This window comes from Sesamum indicum, linkage group LG5 (genome assembly GCF_026168435.1).
Source record: "Sesamum indicum cultivar Baizhima isolate 11 linkage group LG5, ASM2616843v1, whole genome shotgun sequence".
NCBI lineage: Eukaryota > Viridiplantae > Streptophyta > Magnoliopsida > Lamiales > Pedaliaceae > Sesamum > Sesamum indicum.
In genome coordinates, this window is record NC_142661.1 from 4,576,975 (window position 1) to 4,595,923 (window position 18,949).

The 18,949-nt window shown below is 33.0% G+C and overlaps 1 long non-coding RNA gene across 1 annotated transcript; it reads left to right on the forward strand.

Annotated features, from left to right (window-relative positions):
- The first annotated feature begins 12,109 nt into the window (after positions 1–12,109).
- Positions 12,110–18,737, forward strand: LOC148788035 (uncharacterized). Its single transcript, XR_016065614.1, has 5 exons — positions 12,110–12,236; positions 17,758–17,826; positions 17,893–17,961; positions 18,037–18,102; positions 18,172–18,737. It is a non-coding gene; the product is annotated as an uncharacterized LOC148788035 (long non-coding RNA).
- Positions 18,738–18,949: the final 212 nt, after the last annotated feature.

Below are 18,949 nucleotides of genomic sequence, written 5' to 3' on the forward strand. Positions count from 1 at the left end.
TATTACCGTAATAATCATACACAAAATATATTTATATACCTTGAATAGATAAATAAAAATGTGTTTAGATACATTCTATTATCTACAAGGCGACTCTTCAATCATTTCCAAATAGAGAAGAGCTAATTATGACCAAACTAACACTTTCCAAAATGCAATTCTTTGGTCAACTTTTCCTCCATCAATTTTGCTAGTGGGCCTTAATCATTGGGCCGATTTTATGTAAAGTAAATTCAAGCCCAATGAATTTTAATTAAATCTAATTTAAAAAAATTCATTTAATTCATCCCACTAGGTATTTAATCCAATTAAATATTCAAGATCAAATTGTCTCTTATTAATTAATTGAATCCAATTCATTAAATTAATAAAGACATGCACAATTTTAATTAATGAAATTAGTTTAAACTTGGGCTATCCATCCAATGTACCCTCATGTGTGAGTAATCGAATTACTTACATCTTATGAAATTAATTCCAATTTATAAACTATCCATTCCAAAATACGTCCACAGACTCCTAATTCACTTCTCGGTTCGATATTGCAATTCGTGACCCTGATTAATCCCAAATTTAAACGCATACCAATACTTTCCATAGGTGAACATACCTAGCAGTCTGACTAAAATTACATGGTTTGATGGCCAGTTGTGTCGTTTTTATCATCGTTAATTGTGTATTAGATACAATATCTCAGTATCTGTATAACAAAAATGTCCAAAACTTCAACGAATGCAGTATTTGTCAGTTTAATAATATCCAATGGTCTAATTAGCGATCCAATACAACAGTATAAGATGTTACTTGCATTTATGTAAGACTACCAATCTTATATATACAAATACACATGATCTTCGAACATATTTCAATTTAATTCAATGCATTATATGTTTCCAATGGCCTTATTAATTTATGGTCTATTTTTTTTCTGATCATTAACATATCTAGGGCAGCTTTCTTCTATTTTTAACTTTTCTGAATTTTTTGGGAAAATAATTTTGAGACAGAATTAGGAACTGTTTGTAAGCATTAGGAGTGGTCGTATTAATATTATACCAAAATGACGTCATTTTGAAACAAAACGACATTGTTTTTTTATTTTGAAACGGTTATTTGGAATGGTTAAACAATAGGAACGAGTTTTTAAATATAGCTTGTCAATAAAAATGATTTTTTTTTCTAGGAGAGGTCTTAGGAATGGTTTTTAAAAAAATTCCGGTTCCAAAGCCCGCTCCAAAAATCGGTATACGTACAAAACTTAGAAGATTTTTTCATTTCTCCCTCCCTGTTCCTCCTTCACTCTCCCTCCCTCACTCTCCTCGACCGACTACCTCCCTCATCTGGTACATAGCTCCACTACCGTCAGGCATCCACCGCCGCCGTCTAGAGGTAAGTGGAATCAAATGAAATGGCTGGGTTTCCTTTTTTTTTTTTTTTTGTACCCTCCCCTCAACCATTTTTCTTCTTTTTTTTTTAACCACACTTTTCTTCCATTTTTCCCCCACTTTTATATAAAGTAAAACAGCAATTTTTTTAAAACATTTTGGCTAGTTTTCGAAAAAAAAATTGGCCATTTAACTATATAAAATTTCTGTTTTTTGAAAAAATGAATTACGGTTTTCTGAAAATTTTCTGATTTTTTTGTAATTTTTTTTAATTTTCCTAATTTTTGGTAATGTTTTTGTAATTTTTCTAATTTTTTGTAAATTTATTAAGTAATTTTTAAAAAATTTCTGTAAATTTTTGGTACTTTTTTAATATTTTTTTTATTTTTCAAAATTGACAAAAAAACATTTGTTAATTTTAACTTTTTTTTGTTATTTTTTTTCTAATTTTTGGTCATTTCTACAATTTGTGTAATTTATGCAATTTATATGTAATTTATTGTGTAATTTATGCAATTTATATTTAATTTATACAAAAGATTTGACCAATTTCACCAATATTACATTTTTACATAGTAAATATAATAATTAAAACAATTGAGAATTGATTCCAATTAATAAATTTTTACATCATAATCACATAAATAAATTTTTTTTGACCAATTTCCCCAATACTAGCATTTTTACATAATAAATGTAAATAATCACAAAAATTAGACCAATATTTCCATTAATAATTTTTTACATAATATTCCTAATACCATTAACATAAATTTGGCTAATATTCCCAATAATATCATTATTTACATAACAATGTCAATAATCCAAAATTAGAAAATATTCCTAATAATTATAGTTTTACATAATAATGCCAGTAATCACAAAATTGGATCAATAATTCCAATAATAATATTATTTAGAAAATAATATCAACAATAACAATATTGAGGTAATATTTCAAATTAAAATACAATTTATTAAAAATTAATAATTATTTAAAAATATATAGTTCCTTTGTAACCATGTACAAACAGATCACACATGCCTTTAAGCTTGTTTAACCTATCAAGTGAATTTTGTCGGTAGAATTATTTAGGTTTATCCATCTTCATTTGTCAACTGAAGACAATGTTGATAAATAAGATGTTAACTATTTTTTTCTTTTACGAGAGGCAGAGCTCGATCTGCTACCCAAGCGGATGGAGTTATTTGAAAGGTGCTACACAAAAAAGGAGGACGGCCACTTGAGGGGGCTGAGAGCGGCTGAGGTAGCGGTATGTAGATTATTCATATTCTTTGTTTTAGAAAAAATAATTCTTGGTTAGAAGTACTAATAATTTTGTATGTTTTGCAGGAGACGTTCCAGAATTGCCTTCAACAGACCCCTCAGCCTCAAATCAAGACAATATTGATGTCGTTGAAAAGGAGGGTTTAGATTTGGTTTTAATTTTTTTTCATTTTTTTAATTAGATAATTTTTATATTGATATAATGTGTTTTCTATATTTCAATTTTAGTTAATTAATGAAATTTGTAAATATAATTAATTAAAAAATTATTAACTTAATTTTATTATATATTAAAGTATATAATTTTATTTATTTATTACGATTTATTAAATATATGAATTCATTATAAAATATAATTAAAAAATTAAAAAATTAGGAACGATTTTAGTAGTGTGTTATAAATCTAAATAAATGATTGTTCCAAATACCATTACTAAAATAGTTCCAAACCCCTGTTCCTAAACTGCATTGATTGTTCCAAATACCATTGCTAAAATCATTTCTAATAAGTGTTCCTAAATAGTGGTTAACTGTTCCTAATACCATTGCTATTTCAATTTTAAGTATGTGTTATCAGAAAGACCGTTGCTAATATCATTACTAAAACGGTTTTATATATGTGTTCCTAAATACGACTGACGATTCCTAAAATCTTTCCAATTGAAAATAAAATTTTTCTTTACAAATTTAATATTAGGAACGTTTTTCGTAGTGTGTTAGAGTTTCCATCACAAATAGGAATGGTCTTGCCAGAACCGTTCCTAAAATTTTGTAACGCCATTTGTAAGGATGAATTTCCAACCGTTCCAAAAATCGCCCCAAATAAGTTCGATGTCCTGCAAACCGTTCCAAACCCAAAAAAACCGTTCCTAAACTCGCTCCAAATTCCACCTTTTTAAAGTGATAGTACCTTAAGCTAGCTTGTAAAACTAAAAAACTTGCGGACCCCATTTCTTGTGCTATGATCGGATCCTAGATCTTGTGCTCCGCCAACCACTTTTATGGATGGGATTTGGCTAGAGCACATCACCACACTATAAAAAAAGGTGAGATTTGGCATGGTCACGTTCCTAAAACCATTCCATCTTGGAACGATTTTTGGAACACATAATGAACGGATATTGAAAGATGATGTCATGATCTATATTTTTTTTTGTTATAATTTTGGAACAGGCATACAATTCCAACATGAGTTCCGAACAAACAGTTATAAAATTCGATCGAAATACTGTTACAAAATAGAAACGGTAAATGGTTGGAACTCTGTTTGAACATAATATTAGAATTAGGGACGGTCTTGAGTTGACCGTTCCTATATGTGTGACAAAGGATGTCCAAAGATGATAGTTAGAAAATGAGGTACAATTTGGAACGATTTTTAAACACCCTTAATCAATTATGCGAAAAACCATTCCAAATTATTAGTTTTATTTAAGAAGTAATGTGTTTCAACAATCGTTCCAAAATTCGGTGCAAATTAGAACTATTTTCTTGTATTATTTATTTAGTATTACTGAGACTGTCCCAAATGAAATACAATGGCTAGATTTCAACGGTTAAAAAAAATGTTCCTATACTTGTCGAAAGGACCGTTTCAAAATCTAAATCAACGACTATTTTTAACATCTAAATATGTGTGCTCTTTCCATTTAAGGTCACTATGTTCTTCAATTCTTAATTTCTCTCTATTTCCTCAATCTCTCTCGAATTTTTTTGATCTCTCACTATCCCACAAATATTTTTCTACTCTTGTTCGTCAACCTATCTCAAATTTTTATTGATATTTGAAGTTATTTTGATCAGGTAATAACTTTAACCCTTTGTTTGTCAATTTATTATATTTGTTGTAATTTTATCAATTAAATTTAATGTTATAATATATATATGTGTGTGTGTTTCTGTGTTTGTGTAGGACTCATCTTCATGTTAAGACAGTTGAGTATAGGCATGTATGAGAAGAATCTTTGAAATAGGGCGGGTCTTACTCCGTTGAGGATGGTGTTGCTACATTTATAGAATGACCCAAGTCAACATGCATATATGGATGGTGAGAAAATTAAGTGTCCTTTTTGGAAGTGAAAAAATGAAATTTTCAAAAGCACGGACGAGGTAAATTTTGACTTATTTATGTAAGATTTTATGCCAGAGTATTATAATTGGACTTCTCATGGCGGGAGAGGGTGTAGGAGTATTTTGATGCCATCACCGCAGCCCAGTTGTAGGAGGAGCAAACTCCCATTTCTAATGTTATGGAGGGTACCAGTATGCCTTGGTGGTGATGCCGTGGAGATGGATTCGACATAGAGAATGATTTTTTATGCTGCCAAGCCCGCTGTCTGGTCTTCTAAGTATAATCGGGATGGTGTGCCTCATAAAGGTACAAGGTCGTTCCTACTAATATAGGGCTTAGTTTATATTATGGTAGGTGGTACGATTATGTGTTTGGGTTGGCAGATCAGTTTCACAATGTAGTGCATGCAGTTGAGCAACCATTGTGGAATGGTTGCACCCAATCTCAATTGAGGTTGTGGCTGAGTTGTTGAATATCAAGGTCATTGGCCATTTTCTCAGCATATATGTGACCAAATATCCCAATGGGCTAATCATATAGTGACCCGCAACCACACCCTGCCCCAAGATTACTATAGTACGAAGAAATTGTTAAGAAACTTGGGTTTACCTATTGAGAATATTGATGTGTGTAAAAATGGCTACATGTTGTAAAAGAAGGACAACATTGATCTGGACTACTACAAGTTTTGCGGAGAAGCTAGGTCCAAGTCAACCAGGGAGCAAAATCCTAATCACAAAAAGACATCGTATACCATTCTTATGTACTTGCTGGTTACCCCTTGCCTGCAAAGGTTGTACGTTTCAGAAGCAACTGCCTCGCAAATAACATGGCATGCCAACAATCAAATGGAAAAGGGAACCATGTGCCATCCGTCCGATTCAGATGCATTGAGGCATTTTGATCGGACATATCCTCATTTTGCAGTAGAGCTCCGTAATTGTAGACTAGGTTTGTGCACGGATGGGCTCGCAACGCACGGAGAGTACGGTCATATGTACTCATGTTGGCCCGTTATACTCACACCGTACAATCTCCCATTGGGAATGTACATGAGTGCTGAGTATATGTTCGTGATGATGGTGATCCCCAGTCGTTCCAATTCAAAACATCTCATCGATGTTTACCTGGAGCCACTGATCGGGGAGTTGCAGAATCTGCGACATGTGTATACTGACATGCGACACTGAGAAGCGAGATATTCCCAATGCACGCCGTGTTGATGTGGAGTGTAAGCACCTACTCGCTTGTGGAATGGCGTCTAGATGGAGTTCCACTGGTGTTATGCGATGTCCAGTTTGTATGAAAGACATATGTTCATTTTACCTGCAAATCGGTAGGAAGGCGTGCTGCTTTGACTGCCATAGACAGTTCCTTCCCCTGGACCATCTGCACCGTAGGAAGAAAGTGTTCACTAAGAACTGAGTGACAAGGAATGTTGCACGGCTAAGATTAATGGGAGAATAGATCCGCAAATAGGTTGAAGAGTTTGGTCCTTCTGTTGGAGTATCGTTGTCACTCCCGGACGGGTATGGTAGCAAGCATAAGTGGACAATGAAAAGCATCTTTTGGGAGCTCGATGTATTGGTCAATGCATCTGGTACGACACAATCTTGATGTCATACACATTGAGAAGAACATGCTGACAATATATTCAATATCGTGATGGATATAAAAGGAACAACGAAGGATACTCTAAATACACGGAAGGATCTGAATATCATATGTAATTGACCGGAGCTTGAGCTGGACGAAAGGAGGCCGAACGTGATGCGCAAAGACGTATATAACCTGACTCTCGATGGGACCGATATTGCACTTAAATACGTTGAGACAATACTTACTCCACAATTTGCGATGGACAATTATAATTATGACCTGCATGCCCAAATGGTATATAATTAGCCATTAACCATTCTATTGCTAATCAAAAGGGAGCAGGCACATCCCGATCGGGGAACTTTAAATTGGATGACGAGTCTGACGAGGATAGCTTTGATGAGGATTACGAGACTGAAAAAGACAATTATTCTGATTGATATTTACTGTTTTCTGTATCAATTAAAAAATTATTGATAATAATTTATAAAAATAGTTTACCAGCTAATTTAGAAGTACAATTTCCAAACTATTTGTCCATACCAATAATTTTTTGTTAAAAAACAAAACACATTTTTTTCTGTTTAGGAACGGTCAAAAAATTAGGAAGTCGATCCAAAGCCATTTCCAACTTTGAACCGACATTAATAAAATAAACCGTTCAATATATTACAATGTCCTAAATAAAATGGAAGAAAAATTAACATATAAGACCCGTTAATTTATTTTGACCGTTCCAAAATAAGTTACAACAAATTGAGTTTCGCACCAAAAGAAAACTGGAGGAAAAATCAAACCTAGGAACGGTTATTTAATATTTGACTGTTGCGAAATACGAAATTTAAATAAAACCGTTTGTAAATGTATAAAATATCATTTTCTTAAATTATTAAAAAAACGTTTCTAAATGTGTTCCAATCATCGTCCCTAAATATGCCCATAGATTGCTCTTTCACTTCCCAATTGCAATGTCTCAATATCAAGGACCTTGATTAATTCCAAATTTAAACTCATAACAATACTTTTCATATGTGAACATATCTAGTGGTCTGATCTAAAATCAATTTATCTGATGGACAGTTCCATCATTTTTTCAACCTCATCGATTGTGTATTAGATACGATATCTTAGTATCCATATAACAAAAATGTAAAAAGCTTCATAGAATGTAGCATTTTATCGATTTAATACTATCCAGCAGTTTGACAAAAATTTTAACGGTCTGATTAGACAATCCAATACAACAATATAAGATGTTACTTACATCTACGTAAGACTAACAGTCTTATATATATAAATATATTTGATCTTCTGAACATGTATCAATTTAATTCATAGCATTATATGTTCCAATGACCATAACTAATTTATAGTCTACTTTTTCTGATCATTAATATGTTTGGGACAATTTATCATATATTTTTTATTTTCTTAATTTTTTGGTGTAAAATAAAACATTTTAAAAACTTTCGGCAATTTAAAAATAATTACCTAATTTTGCTGTAATTTTTAAAAAAGTTTATACAGTTATGAAATTATAAAAAAATTTCATAATTTTTGGTAATTTTAATAATTTTCTATAGATTTTTGAAAATCTAAAAAAAATTTGTAAATTTTATGTAATTCTCCAAATTTTTGTATATTTTTTGTTATTTTAATAATTTTCTCTTAATTTTTTTTATTTTTAAAAATTCTCTGTCAATTTTTTTTATTTTTAAAAAAATTCTGTAAAAAAGTTATTTTATGTAAGTTTTGCAAATATAGAAATATTTAGTTGTATAAGATTTCTGCAATTATAGAAATTTATTTTATGTAATTTCTGCAATTGTAGAAATTTTGTGTAATTTTCCAAAATTAATTGTATAGTTATGTAATTTATGCAATTATTGTGTAATTTAGTAATTGTATAGTGTAATTATTTGTGCAATTTACTGTAACATTCTATATGAAGATATGCACTAACTAATTTCAATAAGTAGAATTTTTTAATTTTTCCTTCTTTTTACTTTTTCTTTGTTGTTAAATACTTCAAATATTCAAATCAAGAATTTATAATTGGTCAAATCATATGAAAGAAAGAGATTAATTACTAGTCTCCTTTGAATTTGAAAATTTTTCCCTTTATGCAATTCTTATGTGTATTATATTATATTGCTTAAATTTTTTGCCAAATTTATTGTATACATGTGTAATTTATTTTATAAATAGGCTAATTTTTTACATTATAATGTAAATAACCAAAAAAAAAATTGGACCAATATATATTCCGAATAGTAAAGTTATTTAAATAATAATGTAAATAATAAAAAATATTGGACTAATATTTCCAATAAAATAATTTTTACATCATAATGTAAACAATCACAAAATTAGACCAATAGTAAATCCCAATAATAACATTATTTAAATAATAATGTAAATAATAAAAAAAATTAGATCAATATTTCCAATAATAATCTTTTTAAATAGTAATGTAAATAATCACAAAAATTACACCAATATTCCTGATAATAATAACAGTTTTACATAATAATGTCAATAATAAAAAAATTAGACCAATTTTTCCAATAATAACATTTTTACATAATAATGTCAACAATCACAAAAGATAGGCTAATATTCCCAGTAATAACATTATTTTCATAACAATGTCAACTATCTCAAAATTATAAAATATTTCCAAAAATAACATTTTTACATAATAAAGTCAATAATCACAAAATTAGACCAATAATCCCAATAATAATATTATTTACAAAATAATGTCAACAATAACAATATTAAGGTAATATTTCAAATTAAAGTACAATTACATTATCATTAGAAATAGAAAACAAATTGAGAACAATATTTTCAATAATTAATAATTATTCAAAAATGTATATTTCTTTGGAAACAGTGTACAAACAGATCACGCATGCCTTTAATCTTGTTTAGCCCATCAATTGAATTTTGCCAATAAAATTTGTTATGTTTATCCATCTTCATCTGTCAACAAAAGATAATGTTGATAGATTAAAATGGATAAATATAACGAATACTACAATAAAAAGTTCATGTGATAGGCTAAATAAGCTTAAAGCAATACTTGGCCCATTTGTATATGTGCACAAGAGAATTATATATTTTTAAATAACTGAGAGTACAATAATCATAACTTCATGATAATTTTTTCGATGTGTAAGAATTAATATATTGTTTTTTATTTACATATTAATGTAAATAATCGTAAAATTTAGACTAATACTTCTCAATAATTTATTTGGATCATGTTTAGTGGTACGCCTCCTATACGACGTGGTCGAGCAAGAGGTCATGGTCGTGGCCCACCACTTCTACCAGTTTTGTCTGATGCTTACCAAGTTGGGGAAGCAGTTCTTCGACCACCCACACCACCTGACACGATCACACCGTCTCCTGCCCCGCAGACTCCAGATGATGCTGGAGCATCTAGAGCTGCACCAGCAGCTGATGAGACGATACACCAGTCTGCCACCCCAACTGCTCCACCACTACTATCAGTCCCCCCACCATCAGCGCACTCAGTACATTAGCCTCGATGACGCAAGGTAAATTTGTTTATCAATTTTTTTTAGTATTATTTTATATTGAAAATGTCTAATATAGCATGTCCGTTTAGATCTTACCCCCGATTTTACGAGCTCATCAAGTGGTGATGGGGACACTTTCCCCACCCGTCGCCGTATCTGAGGTAGGTGCCGGAAGACTACCAGCATTTGTGGTTTGAGAGCATGAAGGTAATCAATTTTTAATTAATTTGATTTTATGCAATAATCTAATTATTTAATGAAATTTTCTAACATTTTCTTTAATTTTATTATTGTAGATGACCTACTGGTGGGACTGCAAGGATGTGTCCATGTTCTGTGTGTCCCACATGTTGACCGATAAGTAAATCCGGAAGATACTTTCCATTGCCCTGTCAAGCCTGGTCAGGCCACTCTGACTGGCCAACAAAGTTTGGCTCCAGCTCCAGACGTACTGGGCTAGAGTCGACTTCCAGCGGGAGTCCTTATAGAAGGCGAACCGGGCGCCAAACTCCATGGTGTCCTCAATTGTGTATCTTGGGGGGAGGGGGTCTTCCTCTATCGGCATGCACAAGAGAAAGTTGATAAGTAAATAATAGTATTTTAAATGCTTTACCATTATTTTATAAATAAGATGCTAAATGTTTTTTCTTCTATAGGAAGCAAAGCAGAAGGAATTATTGGAGAGGTGCTGCAAGAAAAAAGTGAACAGTGGCTGGAACGGGCCGAGGGCGTTGGAGGTGGAGGTAAGTAGCTACAGTATTAATATTATTATTTTTAAAAAAAAATTAATTCTTGCTTAAAAGTGTTAATAGTTTTGTTTGTTTTGCAGAAGATGTTCCAGAAGCTGCTAGAAGATGGTCAACCCTAGATGGTTAGATATTCTAGAAGGTGCTTTATTTTTTGTAATATCCAACCCTCTAGTCTTTAATTTTCTTTTTGTTTTTTTAAGTTTCTATTATATATATGTGTATATATATATATATATATTGTGATTAATGGATTCAAAAGTGTCAATTGATTTTTCTTTTCAAAATATTTGAAAGTGATATGTTCTGTGGTGGCAAAGAACCAAATAAATTGGTGCAAAAAATTCTTACACACATTCGTGTATCTGCATAACGTTAATATAATTGCAATTCAATTCCAAACTTAAATTACTAGACTACAGTTCATCAATGAAATCCAATTCTCAAAGTGTAATAATCACTAAAATTATGAATCAGGTAAGTGACATTAATCTGTACCTATCTTTATATACCAAACCATTAATTACATTTCAGATTAAAACACCCCACCACATATATTTCTTTCAATATATCCAGCCTTTGAAACCAAATTTCAATAGATCCTTAGTTAAAAGTATTGTCAAATTTCAATAAACGCAAAAAATGATTGAACTTGCAAGAAAGGTATACATGATTAGTTTTTCATTTTTGAGTGTCAATTTTAACTTCATCCTACTTTAAGTTTTACAATTTTACTCAAAAGCTGGAGTTGGATATAAGGAATTTTATAAAGACAAATGGTTGATTATAATATAACAATATGTACATATTGATGAACTCTTTAATTGATTTTCATAAATATTATCTCTTTTTTTTTTTTGCCTTTATTGGAGGAATCTAATATAGAAAATAATTAATTGTATTGTATTCTAGCATCAATATATACATTTCTTTCTAAAAATGCTTTCTGTCTAATTATTACATAATATTAAGTAAAGAACCAAAAAAGAAGAAATGAATAGGAAAATATTATCAGAAAAAGACAGAACGTAACTTTCGAGGCTTCTGCTACATCCCGTCGAGCTTTGTTTTTTGAAACACTCACACATACGCAGACAACATTTACGCGCACTATCTCACTCAACCACTCACACTTTACATTTGCTCACGCCTTTTCTCCCTCAACACACTCACTATAGAACACTGTTCAAGTCCATAAAGTACTACGCTTAGAGAGCCCTACGAACGTTACATTTGAATCCTTCGGTAGCCAAAAAATGGCAGAAAACTCCAGAAATGTAAGATGAATTCTATGCAGACAACTCCTTTTTCCTTTTCTCAAGCATTTGATTCCGGTGTAAGATGAATTCTATGCAGGCAAATCCTTTTCTCAAGCATTTGATTCTTTCTTTTTCCTTCTTTAATTCCTTTTGTGAATTGATTTGTTAATTCATCATCGTGTATAATTTGCCAACAGAATTCTTCAAGAACATACACTAAAGATTTTGGCTGGATTATTCATCTGACCCAAATTCGAATTCGCCTTGTGAAGATTCCAGTGTGCTATCGCCGGATCCCATCTCTTGTGCTCTGTGGGCAAGTTTAGTGGAGCCTCAGGTACATATTGAATTATTTTTCTTTTTATTTCTCCAATTTTTTTTAATTAATTTTCTTTCCTATCTAAGTTTTAAAAAATAAATATTTAAATTTGAATATATTAAGAATTTTTTTCCGTAATTAGGGTTCAACAAGAGATTCAATTTTATTTATTTGATAAATATTTTAAAATAAATTTATGTGGAACTCCTTGTTGAGGCTGTAAAAATTATGCTCAGCAAAACTTGTCTTTTTCTTTTTTACCTTATGTTTTGATATATTTTCTTACCATGACTGTGCCATATCTTATATAGCGTCTGGGGTACAGCTTTGGACGGTGCCATGTTGAGGAACTTGGTCGCTGTCTCAAAAGCGTATCCCCAAAAGGATAGGGGCAATTCAGTAAAACTCTTCATGGATTGAACCATGTCCAACAGGGTTCAACTTCTCCTTTCGGCCACGCCGTTAAGCTGTGGCGTTCTAGGAGGAGTCCATTGAGAGAGAATTCCATTCTTTGTTAAATAATTCATGAACTCACCACTTGAATATTCCCCACCTCAGTCTGACTGAAAGACTTTGATCTTATGGCTAGTTTGATTATCTAGTTCAAGTCTGAATTACTTAAACATTCCAAATGCCTTAACCTTGTACCTCATCAGCTAAACATAACCATACCGTGAGTGATTATAGATAAAGGTTATGAAGTACCAGTATCCTCTTTTAGCCGGAGTATTTATTGTTCCACAGATGTCTGTGTGGATTAAGTCCAACAGACCAGTGGCAGGCATGACAAGCAAAAATTTTCATGGTCATTTTCCCTTTTAGACAAGACTCGCAAGTTGATAGTTTACCCAAGTCATCTACCTCTAGACTCCTTGATTCCACCAACTTCCTCATCCTTTCTATGTTTATATGACCTAACCTTACATGCAAACTCTGTGCATTTTCATGATTATCTAATTTTATTTTGTGTTAGGCAGTTATAATACAATTTATCTGTTGGAAAATGTTAAAACCGTTCGTTAATGTACCGTGCAGATGATGGTTATTATCAATCATCAAATAAAAAACTATTTTTATTAATCTTAAATGCATAACCATCATTGTCTCAAACAAGAACGAAAATAATATTTTTGATCATGATTGGTACATAATAACGATTCTTTAATACTATCCTAATATGATCACTAATACCTAAGTTGAGAGATCCCACCGATTCTGCAGCAACGACCTTGTCATCACCGAGCCTTGGATCATCTCAACCTTATTTAGTCTTCTGGTTCTTTCCAACACCTGCAAATCATTGCAGATGTGAGCTCCACAGCCAGTATGCAATACCCAAGAAGCAGAATTAGTTATCAAATTTACTTCAATACAAACATACCTGTGCTGGAGAGAAGTTATGGGTACTCCCTCTTGCAATGCCCCTTTTCACGGCAATGAATGGAAACATGATTTGCCCTCGACCCGCTGTGAATCGCCGTTCTTCCCTTTCCCTTTATTCTTTCCGACCAGAGCAACAGGGGCGCTTGGAGCGCTAGCAGTGGCTGCGACAGCTTTTGCTTTTCCTTCTTCCTCTTCCAGCGCTCGGCCCTCTTGCCTTTCGAAGCCTCTCCTATTATTAGTAATATTGGTGCAGACTTGTAGGTCATTGCCTCATATTAGACCTGCATATTAATTAACTCATTAATAGACTTTTTATTTCAATTCATGTTGTAGTTTATGATAAGCGGGTCATAGGAGGCAGGAAGTGATTGGAGAACTACATCGATTTACGTGTCATTATCAAGCCCAGTTTTGAGGTCTTCTTGCTTCTACACGAGAGATAGCATCTTGATTGCATGACTTTGCATAGAAGATCCTTCAGTCAACTTTGTCCTAAAAAATATTTTAGTAGCAGCATATCTATTATTCCTATCAGGAATCGAACAAATTTCGATCATGTGAAGCATTATTGAGGGAACGTTTTCCAGCCTAACATATTGCTTTTGGATGCCATTGGTCATCGAAGCTAATATGATACTACGACCTTGTTGTTGTCCTCATGCTACTTCTCGAACATCACACGTTCTTCTGGCGAAGACCCTTCCTGCAACATCGCCTGGAGCGACTTGTTGAGTACATAGCCTGGTTCTTGAAACCTAGGACAATCTTTAGATTTTCCAGCTAGTTGTCGTAGTTCATGCAATTAAATTTATTAATCTTCATTATTAGTGTTAAGGGGTTCTTAAACATGTTATACGATAAAAAGTGAAACAGATTTCGACTTATGATAGTAGTATTATTAATAAGTTCAAGACATGGTGTTTTAGTCTTTGAGTCTCTCACTATGTATATTAAAGCCCACCACTCTCAATTAGGATTTTTGGAAGTCATTTCCTAGTGGGCTTGGTATCCACAAGAACAGTTTACCATGCTCTGCTTTTACGATTCACATGGAAAAAGCCCCATGGGATTCAACCGATGCTATTCTCATTCCATGAGATTCCCAAGATATTTTGCCTCACCTCTTCACATGATCTTGAGGACTGCAAGTGAATCATGTTACTCAATGTTAGGCTCGACCCATCAACCAAATTACACCTCAGTCGTCCCCCCCACAACTCGTGAGATAGGAAAATGACGGACGTGTTGTTTGTTCACAATAATGTTGTGCTTTCCTCTATTCCAACTGTGCCCGGACTCATGAGACCACACTTGCGTAACGGTAGCTTCCTCACCATATTTTTGTGGATGGAAGGCTTGGTCAGATCAGGACAATTTCGATCCAAGTCCATTTTAGGCCTAATATTTAACTTGGTCCGACCAAGTAAGAGTTAATGTTTGAGTGTTTGACTGAGACCTCATCACATAATTTGATTGCATGCAGAACATCAAATGCTAAAGCAATAAAGGAATCACCACATGCAACATAATTAAGCATACTCCTGTGGGATGATCACAAGTGCTACCTATGCGACTTACTGAGCCCGTGAATCCATGGTGAGTCTAAGGTGGCCCTATGCTATTACAAAGCAATTTACCCATCAACATGTAGATGGGCCTTGTAATTTCTTCGTGCGCCTCTTTATTCTTGGACCTTCTTCTCCATGGGCTAGCTTTAAAATAAAAACCCTTACAAAAAAAATTTCGATACTACTCCCATTACAAATGAAAAGAAACCCCAATCAGAAGTTTCGGGGAGTGTATAAGGAGGGAGATAGCAGGCCCCATTATTCTAAGGTTAAAAACGAGAGGGAAAAAGAAGAAACATTACAAGGGCATACAAGCCCAACCATAAACTTAAACTTACAAGATTTCGTGGGCTCCGTGATCAACATCCATACATCACCTAATATACATCCCATGTAATATTATACTCCAGGATATCCAATCACAAAACTTAATTTTACAAACAAAACACATGCTTCAAAATTACTTAACGAAAAGCGTTAAAACATGCTTCAAAATTCGTGAAAGCATGTTAACATGCAAATATCACATAACCATCAGCCCCCACATCGAACTGTGCTTTGATAGAATGAATGAGTATGGCCCGGGAATGCGGCGGAAGGGTGAAATAAAAAAAATTAAAACGGTTCAAAAGGATGTTCCCCTTGAAATTCTGTGGTGTTTGGTGTTTGTCAAAAGCATAATAATGAAAACATAAACATATTGGAAAAGTGGCTAGAGGATGAAACAAAAAGCATAGAAACAAAACATGAAACTTTACCTTTTTATTTCTATAGTTGAGCAGCAACATGCGTTGTTCCCTTTACGTTATCCCATTCCATTCACTTTAGAATTCAAACTAGAATTCCTCTAAGTTGCCCACACCAAAAAATGGAATAGATGTAGTTCTTTTCTAATGCTAGATAGAACAAAAATAACTCCAAACTAACACTATTGTTTAGTATTTTCTGATTGTTTATGTTCTAACATGAAACCAATTCAATATAAAATAAAAAGGAGAATATCTTTGAGAGAGAAAAGGAGCAAATTTGGTGGCTCATCTCATGGTTATACTTGATATGTGTGTAGTTTTCTATATTACATATAATTGAATTGAAAATTCAATAACTATCAATTTTGCCTCCAATGCAACCTATGCACACGCATGCATATAACCTTCAAGCATGAAGAAATAACCACTCAATTATGTCCCTCAAATGGGGTTGGACTTCAAGTATGCACGGAGCTTAATTTAATCAAATTAAATCAAGCTCAACTAATGTTCATTTGATAATAATTAATTAAACTAATTTTAGCCCAACAAAGTCCTTGAAGCAATAGGCAATAGGCACTGATCCCAATAACAATATTTATCCTGTTGCATATTGCGTTGTTGGAAAAGAAATGAGGATTACTTGGGAGTTGTTTTTAAGGCTTCTGATATCTGATTTGGGGGTGGTTAGAGATGATTAGTGGTGTTTCATATCTGATAAGAAAAAGGGGTTAGTTCAAACATTTGAGAAAGTGTTTCTTGCTTCATATCATAGATTTTATGTAAGACATCTAGATTCTACCTTGAAGAATGCAGGCTTCAGCAGTTTGGCATTTTAAAACTGTTTTTGGAAGGCTGTAAGGGCTACTACCATTAATGAATTCAGATTGTGTACGAAACAAATGTCAGTACATGATAAAACTGCTGCAGAATGGTTTGATGATAAACCCCCTACACTGTGGAGTAGACCACACTTCAAAACTGATATTAAGTGTGATGTTTTAATGAATAATTGTTGTGAAACATTTAACTCGAACATTTTGGAGGCTAGGGAGAAGCCTAATGTCACTACGCTTGGATGGATCAGAGAGTATATAATGAGAAGATTGCAGGAGAATAGGGATAGGGCAGAACTGAAATGGACTGGTGTTATATGTCCTAGGATTCTGAAAATTGTTGAAAAATATTGAAAAGTCCGCAGATTGCATTCCCATAGAGGCTGATTCATCACATTATCAATTAACCTGTTTTTATGGTTCACAACATTCAGTTGATTTGGACAAGAGAAGTTGTTCTTGCAGGAAATGGGATTTGAATGACATTCCATGTAAACATGCTTGTAGTGCCATATTGTGTAAAGGTGATGATCCTATTAAGTATGTGAATGAGTGCTATAGTGTGGCATCTTATAAGAATGTTTATAAGACTGCAATTATGCTTATGGTTAGTAGAGAATTGTGGACTGCTATACAATTCATCCATCATTTGCCACCAAGCTTTGGTAGGGGGGCTAGTAGGCCTCCAAAATCTAGAAGAGGGAACCTGATGATATAGTGTCAAAGCAGAAGAAAAATGGTAAAGGGAAACAACAGAACAGGTTGAAAAAAGTGCAGAAGACTGTCAAGTGGAGCAAATGCGTTGAGGAGAAACATAATGCCCGAAGATGTCCATTGAAGAACCTGCAAGAAGATACACAAGTTACTGACACATTTAATCAAGTGATACAAGAAATCAAAGAAAAAGAGGCTCATGCAAGAAAGAAAAGAATGGCGAGACTGAATATCTAAATCTGATTTTGGTGAGTTGATTTCATACTTATCTAAATCTGATTTTGTGTAGGTTGAAAAGGAGGTAGGTGACAAGAACATTTTGATTAAAAATGATGCGTTTCAGGAAGACAACTCTATGGTAAGAAACATCAGTACCATTCCATTTTAACTTACCAATCATTATTACTTAATAACTATTTTGTAGGGGATGTAAGAACAAATTTCAACTGACGAGATGACTAAAGCTGATGCATTTGAGGAGAACAAGTTTGTGGTAAGAAACTTCAGCAACCATTCATTCCATTTTAATTATACATTTTGTAATAATTGATATTGTCTGTTTTTTGAGGGCATGAAGGAACAAAAGCTTTCAAGTACTGTAGTCCAACATAAAAGCCAACAAACTGCTGCTTCAGTAAGTAATTCTCAAGTAATTTCAAGAATTTTGTTTATCATTCACTTATTTATTTCATTCTCCTTATAGGTAATACCCTAACCATTCAAGGCACCCCGGTATAAACAAAAAGTTGCACACAAACAACCATGGAAGCCATCATACAAGTCTTCCACATCCCAGCAACAAGATGCAGCTCAAAGCTCTAGGCCTCCTACACCTGCTCAACCAAGTCATCTCCAGCCACCAATCCCAAAAGTTAATATTAGACCAAATCTCCAAAATAGGAGGTGTTTCCAAAACAGACTTTACAACCAGAGACCAAATCTCTTCTGTCAACATGTACATTTTTGGAAAAGGATGGCAAGAAGTATGTTACATTATCATGATTGAACAATGTGTTATCACAATCGAAGGACAAGGGAGACAAGGGCAAGAAGAAAGATGGGAGGAATTCACCTTTTGTTTAAGTACCTTTTTATTTTGATTGAAACATTTTTTTTTTGTAATCTCAAGATACTTGAGAAACTTGAGGAATCAGTTGTGATTGCATATGTTATGAATTAGGGGGTTCTGTGAACTGGTTGTTGTTGAAGAAATGTTGTAAATGGATGTTCATGTTTTTTGTGAAGACAGGCTGTAAATTGTGGACAAGATGTTGTATATTGTTGATGTTAGTATGAAATGAATGTTTCACATTAACATGTTGAAAATAGTGCATAAATGAATGTTTTTATTTTCATTATACTGCTGAAAATTCCTTATATTGTTGAAAATGGTGCAGAAATGGCTGAAAATTCATTTTCATTTTTTTCAATTACTAAATTAATTAACAATTGCAATTTTAGGCTTTTAGTTTCATTCTTAA